The following is a 25,142-nucleotide window of genomic DNA, read 5'->3' on the forward strand; positions in this document are numbered from 1 at the left end:
TCTGTTGTAAATATTATTTATCCGCCAAATGTATGGATGTATGCGCGCGCGTGTGTGTTTTACTTGTTTCAGCCATTAAACTACAGCCATGCTGGAGCACCGCCTTGAAGGGTTTAATAGAGCAAATCAACTACAGTATTTATTGTTTGCTTTATTTCAGACGCATAAAAACAGACACATACGTAAATAACAGACAGACACATACACACACACGCACGCACACTCGCGCGCGCGCGCACTCGCGCGCGCGCACACACACACGACGGGCTTCTTTCACTTTCCGTCTACTAAGTCCATTCACAAGGCTTTATCGGCCCGAAGCTACAAAACTATGGTAGAAAACACTTGGCCAAGCTGTCACGCATTGAGACTGAACCCGGAACCTTATGTGGTTGAGAAACTAACTTCTTATACATATCGGTGAAACTTACGGATATATATATATATATATATATATATATATATATATATATATATATATATATATATATATATATATATACAGTGCCTTGCAAAAAGTCTACACCCCCTTTAGAATGTCTTCAGCTAATACTTTGCGGACGATCCTGCTGCGTCAATTACAGCCTGCAGACGCCTCGGGTAGCCTTCCACGAGCTTGCTGCAGTGGTCTGCTGACAATTTTCGCCATTCTTCATGGCAGAACTTCTCGAGCTGTGTCAGACTGGATGGGGAAAGTCGATGCACAGCCAGCTTTAGATCTCGCCATAGATTTTCTATAGGAATGAGGTCTGGAGACTAGCTGAGCCACTCCAAAACTGTGATTTTCTTGCTAGCAAATCCGCTTTAGTACTTTTTGACATATGCTTGGGGTCGTTATCTTGTTGAAACTTGAAATTGCGACCCAAGCGCAGAGCTCTAGCAGACTTCAGCAGGTTTGCCTCCAATATTTCTTGGTACTTGACACTGTCCATGATACCTTGGATGGTTACCAACTCTCCAGGCCCTGCAGCTGAAAAACAGCCCCAAAGCATGATCGAGCCACCGCCATGCTTTACAGTGGGGACGGTGTAACGAGGTTGGTGAGCAGTGCCTTTTTCCCGCCAAACGTAGCGTTTCGTATTTTTTCCAAATAACTCGACTTTGGTCTCATCTGACCACAGAATCTTTCGTCACATGGTCATGGAACCATTAATGTGACTTTTGGCAAAGTTTAGCCTAACTTGCTTGCGTATTAGGCTTCAGAAGGGGCTTTTTTCTAGCTATCCTCCCTTGCAGGCCAGACCGCTGCAATACTCTGGAAATTGTAGATACATGGACATCTGTCCCAGTACTGGAAACTGAAACTTTCAAGTCTTCCAGTGTTGCATTAGGGTTGGAGGTTGCCTCCCGGACCAGTTTTGACTTTGCTCCTCTCGTAAGTTTGCGTGGTCTCACAGATCTTGGTAGGGTAGCAGTAGTTTTGTGCACTAACCACTGCTTAACTACAGTTTTAACAGTACTTAGGGGCAATTCTAAAGTTTTTTCAATCTTTTTATAGCCATTATTTTCATTGTACTTTTGAATAATAAGGTTTTTAAGTTCCTGAGACAGAGGCTTGCCCATTTTCTTTCCCGAGTTGGACACCTTGTGTTTACAGTCAGAGTCCAAAGACCAACATACCAAAAAACCATGTGGTGAATGATTTTGTAGGCAGTTAAATCACCTTGTATAGCAAAATAATAGACTGGCCAAGTTTGTTCGTTATGGTAGAACGCACATGTCACTTTTGACTGTTTTGGATTGTATACACCAATAACTACCTGATAACACAGTATAATATCTAGGGGTGGGGTGTAGACTTTTGCAAAGACATTTTTCTAAGTTATATGATTTTAAGAATCAGTGTGAAATTTTTTAAATGTAATTTTTATATCAAAGGAAAGTGTGATGGATCTGCTTATTATTTAACAATCATTGGAATTGAAAAAATGTGTTGTCACCTCTTAAATTATACAATATATAAATTTTCAAAAGGGGTGTAGACTTTTTGCAAGGCACTGTGTGTATATATATATATATATATATATATATATATATATATATATATATATATATATATATATATATATATATATGTGTGTGTGTGTGTGTGTATATCTTTACACACACACGCACACACACACATTAATCATTAAGGGTACTAACAGGCAGTACCGGCATGCGAAATATAGCAGTCAAAATGACCAAACCGCAAACTTTCACTTAATTATTCATTTGCCCGCTTTCATCTTTGTGTTTAAGTGAAAACTTGTAGTTTGGTCATTTCGACTGCTATATTTAGCATGTCGGTACTGCCTGTTAGTACCCTTAATTGATAATTTTTTTTCCTTTATGGGTTTTTTACGCATGCTTAGCCACTGATAAGCAATAATATTCTCATATATATTCAAATATATATATATATATATATATATGTGTGTGTATGTATATGTAAATGTGTGTGTGTATGCGCGTGGTAGTTGTCTACTCTTTATGCAAAGTTTGACCACCTCCTATACCTACACCTTAGAACCATCGTGGCATCTGTTGTGATTTTTTAAAACCAGACAATGTTATAATAAGACACCCACATAGATTGCACATCCGATTTGTACCACCAAGGGCTGCAGATAAGTTCTGATCTTTGTGGATCTTTATAAATTTTTTGAGGCCTCCGTTAGATTTGCAAACCTTCTGGTAAACATTGTATTCAAAGGTGTGCACTGACATATAGGCAGAATAGTTGGTGAAGGTTCGTTTTCAAAGGGTTCGCAAATGAGATTTGAGCCCAGCAAAAGAAACTGACACAAGCTGTGTAAACAAAAAGGTCATTGTGATTCATCTTCTCGATCGTAACATTCTTCCTTAAATCTATCTATCTATCTATCTATCTGTATACATACATACATACATACATACATGCATAACTACCTACCTACCTACCTAGAAGGACGCTAATAGCTTAGGAGTGAAATTTAGGATTTCTCGGTTTTCTGTGAATCGATTTTGACAAAACTTTTCCCGGCTGATTTGTACACTATGGCAAGACCATTGTTACGTTTTCATTATTTTGTGTAATATCCTTTCTTTTTTATTTCAGATTCTTCAGTTTTTGCGGTGAACCACACTAATAGCTTTTGACTGAAAATCTAGACAGTGAGTTGTTGGCACTCCGTCGCTTACGACGTCGAGGGTTCCAGTTGATCCGATCAATGGAATAGCCTGCTCGTGAAATTAGCGTGCAAGTGGTTGAGCACTCCACAGACATGTGTACCCTTAACGTAGTTCTCGGGGTTATTTAGCGCGACACAGTGTGACAAGGCTGACCCTTTGAATTACAGGCACAACAGAAACAGGAAGTAAGAGTGAAAGAAAACTATAGTGAAAGAGTACAGCAGGGTTCGCCACCATCCCCTGCCGGAGCCTCGTGGAGCTTTAGGTGTTTTCGCTCAATAGACACTCACAACGCCCGGTCTGGGAATCGAAACCGCGATCCTATGACCGCGAGTCCGCTGCCCTAACTACTGGGCCATTGCGCCTCCACATACATTGAGTATATATTTAACAAAAACCATAATAATATTATAACATTTATTGACATAATAAATTATTTAGCCACATGGGCGCCATTTCGACGGATAACTTAAAAAACCCTATTAGTCATGGAATCTGTCAATTTCTTAATAGTAGCAGGTTGGGCTACCTCTGCTGCAGCTTCGATGGTCGCCCACTGGACATCTATCGACATAAATTGGCGTCCATCTGTATAAACATCTTCTTTAATGATAGACCAAAGATTTTCGATAGGGATGAGATCCAGAGACACTGGCGGCCACACCATCAACCTTTCACCTTGTATACCATAAGACCCTAGTAATGTTTGGGTGATCGTGGCAGAGTGGGAGGGGGCGTTGTCATGCATCAATACCAGACTCTTTAGAAATGACAGCGGTATGTCATCTAGCCAGGGATCCAAAACCTCTTTCAGGAGATTGCAGTAGGCGGCTGCGGTCACTTTAACCACTTTAGGCACCCTGACTGGGCCAACAAGCCTGTCCTCAATGATACCAGCCCACGGCATGTCTCCTGCACGCTACTGTTGATGTCGCAAACGTTGGTGATATTCATCTCCAAAATAGACCCAACCATTTGCCCAGCTGTCAGGTCCGTCACGGATCGCCTTGGTTTCGTCAGTGAGCAGAATACAATTCATATCTTCCGTCATGTACTTTTGGGCTCATTGATGCCTCAAACTCCTGTGACGGGACGTTAAAGGAGGCAGTTTCAGGGGTTCTCGCATGGAAGCCATGGTCCCGAGGATGCGATTTCTGGTGCTTTTCGGCACATGAGGAAGTCCGGAGGCGGTGAAAATAGCTTTGCTTGTTTTTCCAGGTTTCCTACGTAACTTGCGGCTAATAATCCCTAAATCTCTAGCTGTCACAGTCTTGGAGGTCCCACAATCGGATCGATTCTTCCTTGGCGAAGGATCCTTCAAGAATCGTCTAACCGTGTCCACATGACGACCTAATTTCTCCGCAATGACATGAAAAGAAGTGCCTTTAGCACTTTCCATGATGATTACAGACTTTTATTCGTCGTTAAGGCCTTTTCCACGTCCCATTGTTCTTAGAGAGGAGAGACGCTATTAGCATGATTCACCTCAAAATTGAAGAATTTGTTCTCTAGTCAAGATATTTTCGACACCTATCTCCCTATTACAACGGGGCTTTGGCGTCCAGTGGGTTTAAGGACCATATTTCCTATGTGCAGGGCCATAGCACTCGCAAAAGGAAGTGTCACAGTAAAATCGTTTGGTTTGCCCCACCCTTTTCACTCAAAGTCAAGACTTGCGCGGGAAGGATAGTCCTTATATTAGTGGACAAGCACTTCATACACAGATGCGGACCTTTGCTTCATAGATGCAACTTAAGGATCTCTTTCAGTTGTGTGCCCAGCATTAAGAAAATATTAATGAGCAACTTTAAGCCACGAGCAGAGGCAAGGTGCTCAAGTAGGGTATACAATGACTGTCCTGTATGTGTGGGGGGAATCAATGCGAAACCGATGAGTAGTGTATGAGGCTGAGGTGGTAACCGACGCTGGCAACCACAGCGGCAGCATAGGCAACTGCGGCATCAACGGCACATCCACCGATCATAACAACAGCGACAGCAACGGCGACAATACCAACAGCTACAGCAGTAGCAATAGCATCAACAATGAGCCGGCAATGGTGGTTACACTAATGACAACTGCAACACCAAAATCACGTCCAGAAATAGCAGCAACGGCAGCAACACTAGCAACAACACCTGCGGCAGAAGTAACAGTGGTGATACCACCTGCATCGCGTTCAGTAGCGACACCAGCAAAGTTAACGATAACAATAACAGTAACTGTCACAACACCTGCGCAAGAGCACAGACGAGGATATATGCTAGTTTCTCAATCAGCCCCTTTGAGCAGCGTCAGAGAAAATGCAGACCCTACTTTAGGGTAGTGGAGAGGTGTGACAGAACGTCCCCAGCCAACTACGTATGGCATTTAAAAGAGAATGGCACTCCATGCATAATTAAATGGAAGTTCCTCGAACACCTGGGGGCCATATCTCAACAGGATCAAATGATGTAAGCTTTGCTTGGCCGAGAGAGCAAGAATCCTGAATAAACTCGCTGGATATGGGGGGGGGGGTCTTCTCAAACTCCAGAAAAGAAGTGTTTAGTCAATGCCCACATCAGAAGCGTTTTCTGGTGCAAGCTTGAAATTCCAGATTTGCCGAATAGGAACACGCCACCAGCTTCGTGAACCGATGTAAGGAAGAAAACCCCGCCATGCCCCGCCCGAAAACCTACCTGTAGGGTTCGTTCCGGATATTTGTTGTTTTACAAAACTAACTGACCATGATTTTTTCCTTCCTCCAGTTGTAGAGAGGTTATATTCTTCCAGCCATTTGAGTCTGACAAGTCACCAATACAATTAAGCGCTTTATAGCTGTGAAACTAATGGTCACTCTCTGACTGGTCATAACAAAAAACAACCTATATATATATATATATATATATATATATATATATATATATATAGTTGTATTTAGTGATGGTCATATTGCTAGTTTAGCCAATATATATATAGATAATGAAAAATTATAGAGGTGAACTCTTTTCAAGAAACAACAGTGTAGGGCTCAATTTATTGAGCGATTAGATTAAAGTATTAATTTGAAAGAGACAAGTTCCAAAGTCAATAATACTCTTCATCAAAGCCGACGCATCTCTAAACACAGAGGGCATATATAAGTCATTATAAACATGCGAATACATAACATACAAAAACATATATATACATATAATAGTGTAATTCTGCGTCTAAATCAAAGTCGGATAAGTAATTGCATAAATACATACAGATAAATTAAGAAGCTCAAGCTGATGAGATCACAGTTCACAATAATCCAAAATGGGAAGTCCTCAACTGAATCCAATATTGGATTCATACAGGAACTGTATTGTTGACTTTGCGGTTGGTTTATTGCACCTGCATACCCCTGACCACTCTGTACCGCTATCAACAATGATTAGATAGTACGCACCGTTCACCGGTCCAGCGTAGTTGATATGTACCCTGGACCACGGACGATCCATCTCAGGCTACGATCGATATTTCACCGGTGGTGCTTTGGCTACAAGCGCACAATCTCTACATGATTTTACACAATTTTCAATGTCCTGGTCAATTGTCGGCCAATTTACATAGCTCCTCATCAAGGCTTACATTCTCGACATTCCCGGGTGTCCATTGTGGAATTCCTGAAATATTCGTTTCTGTAGTGCAGTTGGTACCACTCTTTGCGCATAGATTAAAACGTCGTATAGCTAAAAATTATTCGAATTTGTATTTTCATTTTGCTTATTTTTCAACATTTCTTTCATTCTTGTAATGTAATTATCCTCTGCGGATTTCATTTTTATACAGGACGGACGTATTTGAAAGGGCTATTACTCAGCTTCAGCGGGAGGGACATATGTCCGACAGGTACCATTCGGTCCGTGGTGTCTTAGCATTTGTTTTTCTTTTCAGGTGAAGCCATGGCACTGTGGACGATAGAGCATCGCGTGTATGCCACCGACAGTTACGTGAAGAATAACAAGTCTGTCACAGCAGTTCAGCGTGAGTTTCGGCGCAACTTCAACATTCACCGAAATCAGGCTGTTCCCACTCGTAACACAATCCTGCGTTGGGTGAATGTACTTCGTACACGAGATATACTTATAAATAGGAGAGTGGTGGGGTGTCACAAACGGTACGGACCTCGGAAAACGTGGAACGCGTCAGACAAGCTTTGATACGGAGTCCGAATTGCTCTGCTCGGAGGCATTCCACTGAACTTGGCATCAGTAATCGATCGGTAAGGCGTATTTTACGTGAAGACCTGCATTTCCATCCGTACAAATTAGTCATTGGGCAATAGTTGAAACCATGGGACTATGCACAGCGGCTTAACTTCGCACGTCAAATGGAAGCAATTTTTGAGGCAAATGACAACCTCAATTTATTAATGAATGATGAAGCTCATTTTCATTTCAATGGCATGGTGAACCAACAGAACCGTCGTTATTGGGCTCTTGAAAATCCGAGAGAACTGCACGAAAGACCACTACACAGCCCAAAAAATGACGGTCTGGTGTGCTGTTGGAAAAGCTATCATTGGTCCTTACTTTTTTTAAGACAATAAAGGAAATGCTGTTATTAGGAGTAAGTCAAATAATTCCAGCCAGTCGGTACCAAACAGATTGGTTGCGTTCTTTACGACGAAAACTTTCGCCGTGCAAGTTTTTCCTCGAAATATGACATCATTCCGCATTTCGCCTAAAAAGTGTAATTTGTCATCCGTCACACCACGTGTTGTTTTTCGCTGTTTTTCTTAACATAGGTTTCTCTATTTTCTTCCACGTGTCGGTGTTAATGATTGGAATGTCACTACCAGTATCTAGTTGTATTTTAATATTTTACTCCGTTTACTTTTACGTGTACAAATTTCCTTATTTGGGAGTCGATTTTACTTTCAGCTGAGAGCACTTTAGAATTTTTTTACATTTGACCTTCGTACTTTTGTTTTGCAGTGTGAACTCTTGTGTCCAAATTTTTGACAACTGTAACATTTTTGGTTTTTAAAAGGACAATCTTTTCTGAAATGTAGGCCGTCACATCCGTAACATGGATTAGGACCTAGCAATCTTCTTTGGTTATACTTTCTCGGTTGACATATTTGTATTTTTGCGAAATCCTTTTCTTGAATTTTTCTTATGTGAATAATATCTATAACATGCTCTGAGAACTAATTACACCAAGTTCCAAATAGATAAGAGCAGCGAATCGTCCCTTTGTAGGATGCGTGGCAGCAGAAATGAAACAATCGCACATATTGTGAGCGAGTGTAGGAAGCTGGCCCAAAAGCACTACAAAAGGAGGCACAATAACGTGGCTAAGTTCGTCCACTGATGGCTATGTGAAAAGTACGGCCTAAACAGAGCACGGCAATGGTACGAACATGAACCAGAAGGAGCCACCGAGAATAAGGAATATAAAATACTATGGGATTTTACAGTCTAATGTGACTCCCTAATCGTGGCTCGGAGACCAAATACTGTTCTTGTAGATAGAGGAAAAAAGGAAACCAAGATTATAGATATTGCAATATCTGGAGATACACGCATAAATGACAAAGAATTAATTGCAAGAATGTGGACTATGAAGAGAATGCCTGTCATTCCAATAATTGTAGGGGCACTCGGAGCACTAACAACCAAGTTCAAGAAATATGTCAGAGAAATTGGAATTGACATGAGAGTAGAGCAAGTCCAAAAAACTGCTCTGCTGGGGACTGCTAAGAATTTGAGATGGGCACTTGGATGGTGAATGTCTCCTAAGATAATTAACAACCAAGTATCAAAGCTTATAATGCGCAGAAAGAGATCTTGTGAGACCTCTGACAGCAGGCTGCTGTCAGCTCTCACAGAATCTAGCAGAGCAAACAAGACACAGAGCTCTGAGAAGTAAAACAACATCAACTTCAACATCAACAACAACAACAATTGAACAGTATGGGAAGAATTTGGAGCATATAAACAATGACGGTCGTGTCTATAATAATTGGGGCATTGAAGACAGTAAGCCAAGATATAGACAAATGGCCGGGGGAGATTGAAATAGATTGCTCGGTAGAGCTCCTACAGAAAGTTTGTCTCTTAGGGACTGCAAGGATTATCAGGAGAGTGTTAAGCACTTGAAAGACTGCCGAAAACTTGTGGATACCGAAGATTACAGGCAGTAACCCGCTACCCGCATAAATCCTACCATGAATAAGACTAAACCTGAGATAAACCACTAATAATGATGATGATGATATGTATGGCAAAGATGGAACACAAGTGAGTTCCTTGGTGAACACGGTCCACTGTTTTAGTACAAATATTAAAATGGAATTTGGACTCTAGAAGTGCGGAACAATCTACTCACAAAGGGGGAAAGATACAGTCCCTAGCAGGGATAGAATTACCGAGTAGAAACTTGATTAAGCAAATTGAAACGGAAGGATAAAAATACTTTGGTGTACTAGAGGTCAACGAAATAATAGAAAAGGAAATGAAAGAGCAACTGAAGATGGAGAATTTCCGAAGACGGAGGTTAGTGCTGCGCTCAAAATTCACTGGATAGAATAAAATCCAAGCAGTTCATACATGGGCTATAGCATCACTTCGGTATGGAGCGGGAATTATAAAATGGCAAAAGAGAGAAATGAAGAAAATGGATACCAAGACCAGAAAAATGTTGACAGTACAAGGAGCCTTCCACCCTAAGAGTGACACCAATAAGCTGTACTTGTTCAGAAGGAAGGGTGGCAGAGGCTTGATCAGTTGTCAGGACTGTATCGAAGTAGAGGAAAACAACCTAGGGTGGTAAGGCCGGCGTCATCAAAACTGAAAATTGTGTAACGAAAGAGAAATTTAAACTAGAAATGAACAAAAAAAAAAAAAGAAGAAAAGAAAAGCATGGAAGGAAAAGAAAATGTATGGTTAGTTTGCAAAAGATGTGAACGCCAAGACAGAGGCAGAGGACCGGTCGCTATGGATGAGGAGGAGTCACCTGAAGATAGAGACTGAAGCACTCATATGCGCTGGTCAGGAACAAGAATTAAGGACCAATTATATGAGGTGCAGAATAGAGAACACTACCGATAGCAACAAATACGGAATGTATAGTGAGAGAGGTGAAATGGTATGGCACATCGTTAGCGAATGCCCGAAATTGGCATAACGCAAATACAAAAGATGCCATGACAATATGGCAAGAATGATCTATGGGGAACTCTGTGGAAATCACGGTAAAGAGCAAAAACGTGGTATCAGCAAACCCCAGAAGGAGTCACTGAAAATGAGAATTGCAAAATCCTGTGGGATGCAATGATCCAGTGCGATCACCTGACCAGACATTGGAAACCGGACATTGTTGTGGTGAATAAAAAGCAAAGAATATGTATGATAATCGACATAGCATGCCCTGGCGACAACAGAGTCAATGTGAAAGAAGAAAAAAAACAATAATGATGATTTAAAGTGAGAAATACGAAGGTTGTGGTCAATGAAAAGAGTAGACGTAATACTAATAGTAATTGGTGCACTTGGAAGTATCATCACTCAGCTACCAACATGGCTGAAAAAGATCGGTGCAAGTGTGACGGTAAAACACCTACAAAAAATCAGCATTGCTTGGAACTGCTAGAATTCTTCGCAGAGTTCTTGAAGCATGATCAGTAAGACAAGTGTCACCTTAGTCTGCTGTCTGTGGACAGCTGACACTTTCCATCATACCCAGCAAAATAAGCTGAGTTTTCATATAATGATAATAATAATCTTATATTATAAAAGACGAGCTAGTTTTTGATGGAGTTTCTCTATATGTCTCCATTGAAGTCTAATGTCGACTCCGTACCGATTAGATAATACAGTTCTATATTTAAGAGATGAGGAATTATGTACATTATTTACATTCGACGGATATTTGTCCTCATCTTGTTTGTTGTTAACACAACGTTTCAGCTGATATACCCTCCAGCCTACATCAGATGTCAAACCATCTAACTTTCTTATGTAGATGTAGAGACTCAAAGCTAATACCACCTGGCTTGAATATAATGACACCAGTCGATTCACATAAAGCTATAATAATAATAACATCGAAAAATACCTTAGGAATGAGAACCCAGGTTCAAAATTTTCCCCAAGACACCTGGTGAAGACTGGAGAGTATCTCAGCCGAAACGTTGTGCTAACAACAAACAAGATGAGGATAAATATCCGTCGAATGTAAATAATGTAAATAATGTACATAATTCCTCATCTCTTAAATATAGAACTGTATTAAAAGTAAAATCTTTTATAACAATTTTTTGTGGGGTGGGTGGGAATAAATATTACAATCGATAACTTAGCTACTCGTATGTATAAAAAGAAAAAAATTTTTTGCTACGTAAACTCCCGGAAACTGAAATTATGATTTATGCTAAAAGCATTCTTTAATGTTTTTTGCTAGTTGGCATTACAAAGCTATCTTATTCTAGCGACAAGCAATGATATCAGTTATATTGCTCTGATACATTTAGGAGTCACAGTTATTTATAACTTATTTACTCCTAGTAGAAAAGTAGAATACTACTGATGTGGAAAGTTACTCATTAGATCGCATAGGAAACATAAAAACGCCTGATTCGCTCCATAATTACTAATCACAAGAGTACGTTTTACCATTTTTTAGTTTATACGTCAGTAAAGGAAAAGAAAATATACAGTCCAAGTCATACTTTGGAAGATATTTTGAAAATATTTGTATTGTTTGTTTCACAGCTTTATTAACCACAGCAATGTTAGGAACCTCTCTTGATAAATAATTTTCTTCTCTAATATAGTCAAATAATGTTGTATGATCTGATGTAACACATTTACTTGGTTTATGCGAGAAGTTTTTTCAAACACTGCAGTTGTTTGAGTGATGACTTCCGCATTGCAAAAATCAGTGTTGTAAATGCGCCAATACCTGCAATCTATAAATAATTACTTGGTTTGAAAAAAGATAAAAAAACGAAAGAAAAAATATTTACTAAAGTTTGCTGTTCTTTAGATGAATTTTTATCTTTGTAAATCCGTTACCTTCTTTTTCCAAATTCTAATGTATATTTCCGCGGCTGAAAGTAGCTATATAAGTGACAAAACAGAAATTGCATTTATAATATAATAATTTGAAGAAGATGAATTTTGCTAACTCATTGATAATGGAAGATTACTTCTATTCATGATCGTAGGTGTGTTAAGACACAATTGATTCACATACGTATTAATACGCACAGGAATGGGTTGTGGATTATTATTATGATGAACGCATTACTGACATATAATATAGTTTACTATTGTCGTCAATATCCGTAGCAGTCACTTATCCGCATGACTTGATAGCAGATACTATACTCTTACTAATTATCTTCGGTACCTATGTAGTCACGACCAGATTCAGACGTCTTCTCGGCCCTCTCAATCTTTTGACTCGGCGGAACATTGAAGATGTGACAGCTGGAGGAAGAGCTTATGGTTGCACTGGTTTTAAGATGGTAGTTAATTGCTGCTAAGTAAACTGGGGAAACACGAAATAAAGTGCTTTGCTCAATGATACAACGCAACGCCTGGTCCAGGAATCGAACTCACTAACTTATATCGGGATCCTAACACTCTAACCACGCATCTTCACAACTAGATAAAGTGTGTACAAATAGTGTTATGTTTCCCTCGGGTGACTCGCAGAGATAACATAACGAGTTATACAATTTAATTATTACATTTATTGTTCAATTACATACAAAGAACGCACTCACCCAATGTTCGTTATGAATAAAGAAAAGTCATGTCCGCCATATATATATCAATGACATTTTACTACGACAATCCCACAAGACGACAACAATGAAACAATGAACTCAGACGAACCGCATGACACACGGAACGTCAGACGAATTACATATCTAACAGTCCATATAACACCTCCCCACTGAAATTGATGCTACACAAGAAGTATCAACAGCAAAATCTCTCTTGGGTTTTACGGGTTCTCTTGGGCCGTCTTGGGTTGTCTGGTCCATACTCTGGAACGGGTAACATGATCTTGGGTCTGGTTTGTCTTTGTGTTAGTGGCACAGTTTCCGAGATCTCCATCGGGTGATCTGTTGCAAATTCAAATACAGTGTTTTCTGCATCACCAGGTTCATTGTCTTCCTCAGTTGTGTACCGCGGTCGCAGCTGTTCCCAGTGTCGTCTCCACATCGGGCCATGAGGTATGACCTTCACGTTAAAGCAGCGAGTACCCAATGACTTCTTAATGATTGCTGGTACCCATCGGGGATCTTTGTTTCGGCGAGGTCCATAGTATAGTGCATACACAGGATCTCCGGCCTTGTACTGCCTGGTAACTTTAGCGACATCAGCCGAGCTTGGAGTCACCTGAGACTTATGTGCTTCCTTAGACTGTTTGCCTTGAGCAATGTGTGTTGGCGATGGCAGCAGAGAATCAATCCTTGTTCGTATCTGCCGGTTATTCAAAAGTTCACTTGGAGAGAATCCACAGGATGTTGGTGTTCTCCGGTACTGCATCAAGAATTCTTGAAGTGCTCGTGTTGGCGGAAGAGAAGACTTCCTCAGAGCTTGTTTGAAGGTCTGCACCAAACGTTCCGCTGCTCCGTTGGTAGCTGGGTGGTAAGGTGCCTCTGTCAGGTGTGTGATCCCGCGTTCTTTGCACCAGCTCTGGAACTCCTCAGACGTAAAAGTTGGTGCATTATCGGTGACCAGTGTGTGAGGAAATCCGAAGTGCGCAAAGTCTTCCTCAAGCAGATTTAAAGTGGCTTTGGAGGACGTGGAGGAAGTAGGATGAATGCATGGGTACTTGGAATAAGCATCTGTGATCACCAGCCAATCTCTACCCATAAAATTTATTGCATGGTCCAGATGTAAGCGGCTCCACGGCTTTTCTGGTAACATCCATGGGTGAACTGGAGGCTTGTGGTCAGTCACGAGTACGAATTTACGACCGTACAAATATTGGTAAAACTTCTGCAAGCCAAATATGATAGCTAGGGCTTCCTTTTGAATTTGACTGTAGTTACGCTGTGCAAAAGTAAGAGTCTTGGACATATTGGCTATTGGGCGCTCGCTTCCATCAGGATAGCGGTGAAACAGGACTGCTCCAATACCAACGTTTGATGCGTCACAAGCCAGTCCCAAAGTTTTGTTTGGATCGAAGTGTATCAGAACTTGACTTGATGAAAGTACATTTTTCAAATGATCAAAAGCTGACTGTTCCTCATCTCCCCACTTCCAAATAGTTGACTTTTTTGTAAGGCAATAGAGTGGCTCTGCTATACTGGCTAGGTTTGGGATAAACTTTCCATAAAACTGAACTGAACCTAGGAAAGATTTCAAGCTTGATTCGTTCGTTGGAGATGGCATCTTTAAGACTGCTTCGACTTTGGATCCCTTAGTGATCCCTTCAGCCGACAAAATGTGTCCAAGGTATTCTACACTGGGTAGTGCAAACTGGCACTTTTCACGGCGACATCTGAGTCCATTGTCGCTTAGACGTGTGAGCAGACACTTTAGGTTGTTTAAGTGACTGTTTGCATCTTTCCCACTGACGAGCATGTCATCCTGGAAGACGGCCACTCCAGGTAGATCATGGGTCAGGTTTTCCATGATCTCCTGAAAGTAACCAGGTGCTGACTTGATTCCGAAAGGGAGTCGTTGTTGCAGGAGTACTCCACGGTGAGTGCTGAGTGCGAGTCTGCGTTGACTTTCTGGAGCCAGCTTGATCTGATTATAGGCATCAGCAAGGTCTATCTTTGTATATCCGAATCCACCTCCGAGTTTCTGCATCAGTTCAGCAGGGAGTGGCATTGGATGACGGTGATCAGCAAGTTGGTCATTAATTCCCACAGAGTAGTCACCACAAATCCGTAGTTTGGGCTTCAGGTTGCTTGAAGCGTGTGCTTTACGAATCGGTACCACTGGCGTTCCGTATTCATTGAATTGAACAGGCTTCCAGATTCCCTTGGCGATGCCTTCTTCGTAACCTTTGGCCAGGTCATCACGAAGAGCAAATGGGACCGGACGTGCCTTGTGAAAGACTGGTGTTGCGTCCGATTTGAACTTCACTTCCAGTTCAAAGTTCTTGAGACATCCCAATTCTTGCTTGAAAAGATCTGGAAATTCATCACACATGTTGTGACAATCTTGCTGCAGGGAAACATAGGGCTCGCTTGAGGTCTTTGGATACATCCCTTCTGCACCTTCCCTCTTAGCTTGGCTGTCTATGCTTTTCAAACCTAGAGCAGTGTCTACGGAAATTCCCAGAGTCTGGATAGCATTCCGACCCAGCAAATTAAGATCAGAGATCTTGGTGACTATGTAAGGTATAAGATCCTGCTTACCAGTTGTTGGATCCTTGGTTTGGCCCATGAAAGTTCCTAGAACAGGCAGGTTGTGCTTGCTGGCAGATTCATAGCGATGCTTGACATCTTGCAGCTTTGGTCTTCCAAGTTGTTTCCAGACTGACAAGGAAACAAAATTGCCTGTAGTAGCAGTGTCCAATTCCATTGTGAACAGTCTGTTCTGGATTGTTACTGGCACAATTAAACTATGAGTGTCTCGGGAAACTTCACCTAGGATCGCCTTGACTAGCTCAGCTTTTGTGATTCTTTTCACGGGAGTTTGTGAATGGCCATTGCGTTGCTGATGTTGTTTTTTCCTACACACCGCTTGCAAATGACCCTTTTTATCACAAAAATGACATTTGGTTTCCCTGAAAGGACAGTCTGTTGCTTTGTGGGCCTTTCCACATCGGTAGCATTTCTCCTGGTTTGTGGAATAAGACTGCTGATGTTTCTTTTGAGGACTCTTATTCCTGTTCTGCTGGACCTTGTACACCTGCTTGGTTTTGGAACCGTATACAGTTTCTTTTGCAACCTTTGCTGCGTCTTCAGTCTCAATGGCAACCTGGACAGCACGGGCAAAATCTAGTTCTGAGTCTTTTATCTTAAAAAGCGCCTTCAGAACCGCTTCATTGTTAACCGAACATATGAATCTCTGTCTCAGAGCTTCATCCTGTGGGTTGGTGATCGCTGGAAAATCACAGGTAGCTGCATCCTGGCGTATACGTGCTGCCAGCTCCTGGAGAGTTTCGCCTGGCTTCCGCTGCATATCACTCCAAAACTTGAAACGCTCTCTCACAATGAAAAGTTTAGGGTCGAACTGTTCCTTCATGAAGTCAACGATTTCGTCCATTATCAAGTTGTTGATATCTTTAGGCGGATTTTGTTGGGTAGCCAGATTAGCAAGTTGTTTGTAAACAGTAGCAGTCTGATTGGTCAGGAACACTTGTGCCATGCGTTTTTCAGATACAGCATTAGCAGCCACAAACGTACGGAATCTTGACCAGTAATCAGGCCATAGTTCTGTCACTGAATCAAATGCAGTAAATGGTGGAATCGACACTGTTGTTGAAGCAGCTGAAAAATAGCCACTAGAATCGCCTTCAACTTGTCGAGCACCAAACAGTTTTAACAGAGCGTCCATATCTCTCTGATGTTGTTGCATTTGCTTGTCCATTTGTTCCCTAAACAATTTAATAAGTTCTACTGTCTGTTTTTCAGCCATTGTTATTACGATGAATAATTTTACGGTAAAGTAAGCATGTATCCTATCGGCGACGCCAATAAACTCTGTTATGTTTCCCTCGGGTGACTCGCAGAGATAACATAACGAGTTATACAATTTAATTATTACATTTATTGTTCAATTACATACAAAGAACGCACTCACCCAATGTTCGTTATGAATAAACAAAAGTCATGTCCGCCATATATATATCAATGACATTTTACTACGACAAATAGTTAAGAAGTTAGCTTCGCAATCATGAGGTCTCGGTTTTGGTTCCATTGCGCGGTACCTAGAGCTAATGTCAGCGGTGTCATTTTCTATAGCTTTGGTCCAATCCACACTTTGTAAGTGAAAATGGATTGGCGGAAACTGCATGAAAACATGTCAGATGGATTTCACCTGTAATATAAAGAGTCACTTTTGTCCCACAGTGCCACACGGATTCCTCCCGAGAATTCCGCATGTTCCCACAGGAGGGCATAAGTAAAATACTCAACAACAGTCATTGATGCAATCACAATAATGCATCGTACGGATTCCGTTGATTTGTGTCTTACTATTGATAACATTTTAAACTTGTAAATCTCATTGAAGTATTTGCATTCGACTATAAGAAATGTGAACAGAGGATTAGTCTCTACTTTTAAAACTAAGTTACTCTTGTGTACTAGAAAGTGAAGAAAATTAATTTAAAACAGTTTTTTACCGACAAATATCATATGGGCCTTATACAGCTCATTTTAGTTGTGTTTTTTTCAGTCATTATAACACACAACTCACTAACTGCGAAACGCAGCTTTCATCATTATACATATTAATACGATACATAGAAGGTGAAAGACTGGTTTGAATCATTTGAGAGTCGGATAAAGTGTCACTTGTTATTTGTCCTTTTTGTTTCGTTCTGAGTTCAGATCCTGCTAACGCCAACTTTAATTTTTGTGGTCGATAAAATAAAGTACCAATCAAATACAGTGGTTGATTTAATTGACTCAGTCCTCTTTCCATATTCATAGCTTTTTGCGTATGTTACACACAGTAACACACATATGAATAACATTGGCGCAAGGTCGTGTACTTTTAGGGAAGGTACAAGTCAATTAAATCGACTGCAGTACTTGACTGAAACTTTATTTTATCGACCTCGGGAGGATGAAATGCACAGTTGATCTCAGTGGGATTTGAACTTAGAACTTATGGAGCCAAAATTAAGCATCACAAGCGTTTTTATCAATGTTCTACTTGTTTTGCCAACCAACCGCTCTCTCTCTCTCTTTTTCTCTCTCTCTCTCTTTCTCTCTCTTCTCTCTCTCTCTCTCTCTCTTTCATTCTTTAATACCAGAAGAAATCTGACTTTTTCGGAGCTCCCGGTTGTTAGAATCAATACTATATTTTTTTTTTAGCGTGTCTTTAAAGGTGTCTTTGAAACGCTTGCTTAGCTTAGACTAGGGACGTCTTTGCCCCAGCTCACCAGACAACACCTATTTTGGCATGCGAGTGTCCTCTAAACGGACAAGATAACCAGACAATTTAAGTTGGTGTTTCATAATCATGGACACGTTATTTTCGCTGACTGCGGTACTCTCAAATCAGAAACATTAGATTGTAGCAGAATCATTATCATTCTGCGCCTTTAGCTACCCACATTGTTGCTTTTTAGCTACCTATTTTTAGTTCATCACATGATGGTCAAGTTCATTTAGCTTTACGCGAAATGTCCACCCCTTAACGTGATAGACTAGTCTAGCGTCTCTACAGTAGCTATTTAAGGGACGATTTTCCCGCTAATTTCTTAGGGAGGTGAGTGTGTTACGAACAAGCTTTAACTTCGATATGTGATCAGTTTTTACCAATTTGCAGTTTTCAGCAAAGAAAGAGTTGTAACCAGAAATTTTGACGCTAAGCTTTGTGTTTCTTCTAACATTTAACTTCAATTTCGAGAAACATTATCAAACCATGTAAAGTTTTTGACAGAGTTCCATTTGTTGTGCCAATTAATGCATTCACTTTAGCGACGGAAATAAATGTTGCAGTGCAGTAAACTTTAATTTATTTTCCTATTGATATTCATCCTGACTTATTTTAATCAAAAGACATTCTATTATCAAGCCTTAAACCGCATTTCATGCAACGACCCAACTCGCTAAAAGATCACCATGAGATTTTCATGACTACGCAATTATCGCTGCGGTAGGCTGTCCAGGTTTCGCATTCATATTAAAGCGCTGTTAAGACATATTTGATAGATGTCAACTTTCGTTGCTGCACTGATGTCTGATTGCGATTAGAACCTCGATTCAAGCTTTCCAAATGCATCACAAGCGTTAGAAAGTCAATAAATGACCTCCTCGTCAAGGATGATAAAGGTATCCACGACTTCTGACTATTTATCTTTGACGTATATCGATCGTGGGATATATAGCTTGCCTGGTGGTTGTTGTAGCATTACTACAGCTTTCTTAAGAGTGAGAAGTTCAAACTAGTTACACGCAGTTGAAATGCAGTTCATCAGGCAGGAGCTGCAGATCTTTTTCGGTATAGGCTACGAGATAGCAATCATCAGTGTAAAGGAGATCGCAAATGAGATCCACGAAAGCTTTTGTTACTGCTGTAAAACAATGGATGTTGAAAAACTTTCCTGTTCTACGCTTGCAAATGGTTATATCACTCCTGACCGCTGGGAGTGAAGTACATACATACATATATACATACATTCAAAAAAACCTGTTGATGTTGTTGAAATTCCAATGAAGAATCCTTGGATCTAGGTTAGAAACCGGCTCTTTCTCTTTTGGCAAAAAATCTTGAAATAAAACTGAATAATGACATATGTACATACATACATACATGTAGCATGATTTCGAGCAATACCGTTACCTGATTGTTTTCATAAAACAAGCAGTACGGATGTGGCTTTTCATTCCTGCTAGGGACCCACACTCTTTTGCATACATATGACAGCGATGGTTATATCTAGCAGCAGATGTTCAGAGTTTACCCCCCCCCCCCCCCCACATCGACACATACCTTTATTTTGGAATTTCATATGGAATATTTTCATTGAGTGTTTTGATTTTCTTGGCTACTACCTGTCATAACAGATGTCGAAAATCAAGAGATGTCAGTACCGAAAGCATTTGCACAAGATTAATCCCACTCTCTAAACAACGTGTGCATTTGTTTAAAAATAACAGCTACATCATTGGTTGCAAACGAAGTCGAATGTATTAAAGCTGAGTGTCAGTATTTTATTGTCACAGACACCTGTGATGCTCCAACCCCCTCAACGAATGGTTGGCCGTCTGTTTGTGATTCCAGGGACGATAAGTTTTGTCTTTCGATGGAAAAATAAAGGTACAAAAATTACTAAAACATAAAATTTTGTAAACTCGCTGTAGGTATTTGAAACGGCATTGAATTAAAATAACGTATCAACACCCGTGAGAAGCATGATGCTGTAGTTTTCATCGGAGATAAACATCTCTTATTGATGTGCTAAGTTCAAACAATATATAACGGAGCGATAGAAGGCGGCTAGCTGGAGAAAACGTTAGCACGAAATGCTTAGCGGTATTTCGTCTGTCTTTACATTCAGAGTTCAAATTCCGCCGAGGTCGACTTTACCTTTCATCCTTTCGGAGTCGATAAATTAAGTACCAGTTGCCTACTGGGTCGATGTAATCGACTGGCCCATCGCCAAAAATTTCGAACCATGTGCCTAGAGTAGAAAAGAATATATAACGGAGCGATACGAAAACTCGTCTCAGCAGTGGATAACAAGAATACCAGATGTATTTCGCCTTCTCGAGCCTTGTCGATAACGAGTACTGGTAGTCAACTTACCGAACGTAAAATATGATGCATAGAGGGCTATTTTAATTTAATGTTGTTTCAATTGCGTACACCGGCTTTTTATTCATCCTACAATAATCGCAATATCAGTGAATGTGTTATTCATTGTTTCTTGTATATCGGAGGAGACAGACCTCGTCTAGGCAAATGACCGTTAGTACGCATCATTGATAAGGCCTGAGAAAGCCGAAATACATCTGGCGTTCACGTGATTCACCGCCGAGACGATTTTACGTCTCGCTTTGATATGTAAACAGTGTTTATAGCACAATGTGTCTACGAAGAGATTTTATCGCGGACGAAAACCATAATACCATGCCTTTCAACGATGTATGTACGGTAGGTATGATACATAAATGGCTATAAAATTTCATAGTGAAAAACGTTTGTGTGACGTTAATGCTATTCTCTAAATATTTGGAGCTGTTAAACTGGCAATAGAGAAGCAAGATGGACGGAAACTACAATACCGCAAGTTTCATATCAGAGTATTCTTCTCCATTGTACCCCTACATACGCATGTACACACGAGTGCTCGCACAACACTGAATGACCTGTGACTCTCATGAGTTCAAGTATTCTTTTACGAGCTTTTAAGGTGGCGAGCTGGCAGAAACTTTAGCACGCCGGGCGAAATGCTTAGCGGTATTTCGTCTGTCTTTACGTCCTGTGATCAAATTTCGCCGAGGTCGACTTTGCCTTTCATCCTTTCGGGGTCGATAAATTTAGTACCACTTGCATACTGGGTCGATCTAATTGATTGACACCTTGTGCCTAGAGTAGAAAAGATTCTTTGACAGGCTTTCGATTTTCTTCCTGCAAGCTGTACAAAAATTATTCTTTTAATTAAGCAGGTATGATGGGGTTCGCGGTTTAGTTGCCGACGGTCTGACCATGCACGGACAGACATGCACTGACAGCCAACCAGCCAGCCAGCCAGCTAGAAAAGAAGCGACTAACTTGTGCCATCCGTTCATCCGTCCGTCCATCCATCCATCCATCCATCTTCTCCGCCAACTATTGCAAGGAGGATCGCAGGAATAGAGAGTCTTATCCGAAACAAACGTCATAACACTTTCCGGCTGGATTCCCAGGCGTGAGACTATGGATGTTATCCAACCATCTCATTCTTAGTATCCTAAGTATCCTACCACTTGACTCGGTTTGAAAAATCCGTTTTGCGAGTCTTTCCTGCGACATGATAATCAGATGTCCGTAGCAGTGACCTCTCAATGCAAAGTAGCAGCTTGACCTGGAGAGGGACATTTGCATCGTCGTGTACGTACCCTGTCGAGTGGCGTTACTCCAAAGACCTTTCAGAGGAGCCCCATTTCGGCTGCTTGTATTCGCGATTGCATTCTTTAGTTTATTTCCTTACACTCATGTCAATAGGCAAGGACAGGCATATAAATCGAATTGAAGATAGCGAGTTTGACTTTTTTTTGAGGAGAATGGTGGAGATAGCGTATTACTGTGATGAACTTTAATGTATAAATATATAGATACTTACAGTAATAGGTCCACCTGAAAGTTTCCACCTTTTGCTTTCTCTCATTTTGCATATCTATCTATCTATCTACATATATACATATATATATATATATATATATATATATATATATATGGCAGCGCAATGGCCCAGTGTTTACGGCAGCGGTCTTAGCATCGCGGTTTCAATTCCCAGACCGGGCGTTGTGAGTGTTTATTGAGCGAGAACACCTAAAGCCTGGTATACTCTTTCACCACAACTTTCTCTCACCCATAGTGTAAGCTATGGACACATAAGAGGTGCAGCAATATCAAACGAAGGCTAATTAGCAAGATAGTTTTGTATGTGGCAGACGCTCAGGAGCAATAAACACTGAGAATGTGCAGAAAACAACTTCTGCCACACTCCAGGGAGAAAAACTAGAAGTAGTTGATAGCTTCCGCTACCTAGGTGACCAAGTTTGTAGCGGGGGAGGGTGAGCTGAAAGTGTAGCTGCTAGAATAAGAATAGCCTGGGTAAAGTTTAGAGAGCTCTTACCTCTGCTAGTAAAAGGCAGACTGTATGACGCATATGTACGAACAGCCATGCTACATGGTAGTGAAACATGGGCCGTGACTGCTGAGGACATGCGTAAGCTCGCATGAAACGAAGCCAGTATGCTCCGATGGATGTGTAATGTAAGTGTGCATACTTGACAGAGTGTAAGTACCTTGGGAGAAAAGTTAGACTTTAGAAGCATCGGTTGTGGTGTGCAAGAGAGACGACTGCGCTGGTATGGACATGTGGTGAGAATGGATGAGGATAGCTGTGTGAAAAAGTGCCACACCCTAGCAGTTGAGGGAACCTGTGGAAGAGGTAGACCCAGGAAGAGCTGGGACGAGGTGGTGAAGCAAGACCTTCGAACTTTAGGCCTCACCGAGGCAATGACTAGTGACCGGGACCTTTGGAAATATGCAGTACGTGAGAAAACCCGGCAAACCAAGTGAGAGCATAAGCTGTGATCTCTGCCAGAAGTGTGGCCAGCTCACTTATTCGTATCTTTACTTCATTGGACACTAAACTCTGCTTGCGAAGACCTGTTGATGCAAGTGAATTTGAAATCTGAAATCGAAATCGAACCGAATCCGATGACTGGCACCCATGCCAACCTCTCCTTCATTGGACACTAAACTCTGCTTGCGAAGACCTGTTGGGGCAAGTGAAATCGAAATCGAACCATACTCGATGACTGGCACCTGCGCCAGTGGAGCACTAACAGCACTGTCGAGCATGTTCATTGCCAGAGCAGCTGTCTGGCTTCCGTGCTAGTGGCCCTAAATAGCACCATTTGAGCGTAATCATTACCAGCATCGCCTTCTAGCTCTTGTGCTGGTGGCACGTTAGAAAATCATTCGAGCGAGGTCGTTGCCAGTGCCGCTAGACTGGCTCCCGTGCAGGTGGCAATTAAAAAACACCTTTTGAGTGAGGCCGTTGCCAGTACCGTGTGACTGGTCCTCGTGCAGGTGGCACATAAAAGCACCCACTACACTCTCGGAGTTGTTGGCGTTAGGAAGGGCATCCAGCTGTAGAAACCCTGCCAGATCAAATTGGAACCTGGTGCAGTCTTCTGGCTTGCCAGTCCTCAGTCAAATCGTCCAACCCATGCTAGCATGGAAAGCGGACGTTAAACAATGATGATATATATATACATATATATATATATATATATATATATATATATATATATATATATATATATATATACAGATAGATAGATAGATAGATAGATAGATAGATAGATAGATAGATAGATAGGATCTAGTTTTTTTTCATTCGAAAAACATGCATTTTTTAAAAGGAAGTGGTGTAAACTTTAAGGTTGTACCCTGTGGAATTTAGAGTCTAGCATCTGACCTGTTCAGTGTAGGTTTCTAAATAAACAGAAATACCTAATAAAATTAACATGAATCATCTTACTGTTTCTTTTGTCTCTTCATTGATTGTATGATTTTATTATTTTTTAAATTTGTTATATTGATATATATGCCTGCGTGTTTCAGTATTATGTATACCTGTCATGTATTTGTGTACATCGGTAATATATAAGTGCATGTGGATGTATGTACTTATATATAAGTTTATATGTACATTTATGCATGTATATTTATGATTGTGCGCGTGTGTTTGTGTGTGTGTGCGCGCGCATGTGTGAAAAGGGGGCGTCTGTCTCCAAAACTCCGAAGTTGAGTAACGTATTCATGCTTGGATTTGCAAACTACGATAATAATAACACTGGTTAAAAAGGAATTTGCCCCGAGGAAAAGAATACCTGTATCTCATGTTTTTGCATGCAGAATTCCAAAATAATGTCAAATTATCTGTATCACCCACCGTTTCTTTGTTCCGCGATATCCCTCTCAGTTCCTGGGCTAAATTTCAGTTAAGCTGTTGAAATGTGAAGCTAAAGGTTTAAGAAATACTCCTAATTAAAATTTTTATGAACAGAGTTAACCTAGTGAAATCATAAATCCAGCTATCTGAATCAATGAGCCCCCTCCCCCCCCGCCGTTCGCGAGCGCGCATTTTTTCCTTCATATTCGTTCCCAGCAAGTTGTTTTACACCTAATAGACTATTTAAAAAAAAATTTCGTCACCGGGTCAAACACTATAGATTAGAGACCATGGAATGACGATATGTGACGATGTGAATGTTCCGAGTCCTCTCCCCACCCCGCCTTTCGCGGGAGCGCATGTTTTTTTTGTTTTTTTTTCATATTCGTTCAGAGCAAGTCGTTTTACATCTATTACACTATTTTTCTTTTGTTTCTTGGCTCCGGTGAGGCGTCTCTGAACATTCAGGATGTGAATGTTCCGAGGCCTCTCCCCATCCCACCCCGTTCGCGAGCGCGCGTTTTTTCTTCATATTCGTTCGCAACAAGTTGTTTTACACCTATTAGAACATTTTATTATTTTTATTTCCCACCGGGTCAAACCCTTTAGTTTGACCGAAAAATACTAACACACAGACAGAACCACAGAAAAATATGTAATATACTATAACACACAGAAAAATTACCCAAATTTCCCTACTT

The 25,142-nt window shown here is 40.8% G+C and overlaps 1 protein-coding gene across 4 annotated transcripts in view; it reads right to left on the reverse strand.

The window, feature by feature from the left end:
- The window catches only part of LOC106879412 (uncharacterized), an 86,506-nt gene that overhangs the window by 45,558 nt on the left and 15,806 nt on the right, over positions 1–25,142 (reverse strand). Inside the window, exon 1 of one of the 4 annotated variants that reach the window (XM_089350626.1) lies at positions 12,899–12,950. The exons of the other annotated variants lie outside the window; for them this stretch is intronic. The gene's annotated coding sequence lies outside the window, so the exon portion shown is untranslated. Of the gene's footprint in view, positions 1–12,898; positions 12,951–25,142 lie in introns of those variants that run through there. 4 annotated transcript variants of the gene reach the window in all.

Source organism: Octopus bimaculoides, chromosome 4 (assembly GCF_046866305.1).
Source record: "Octopus bimaculoides isolate indiv1 chromosome 4, ASM4686630v1, whole genome shotgun sequence".
NCBI lineage: Eukaryota > Metazoa > Mollusca > Cephalopoda > Octopoda > Octopodidae > Octopus > Octopus bimaculoides.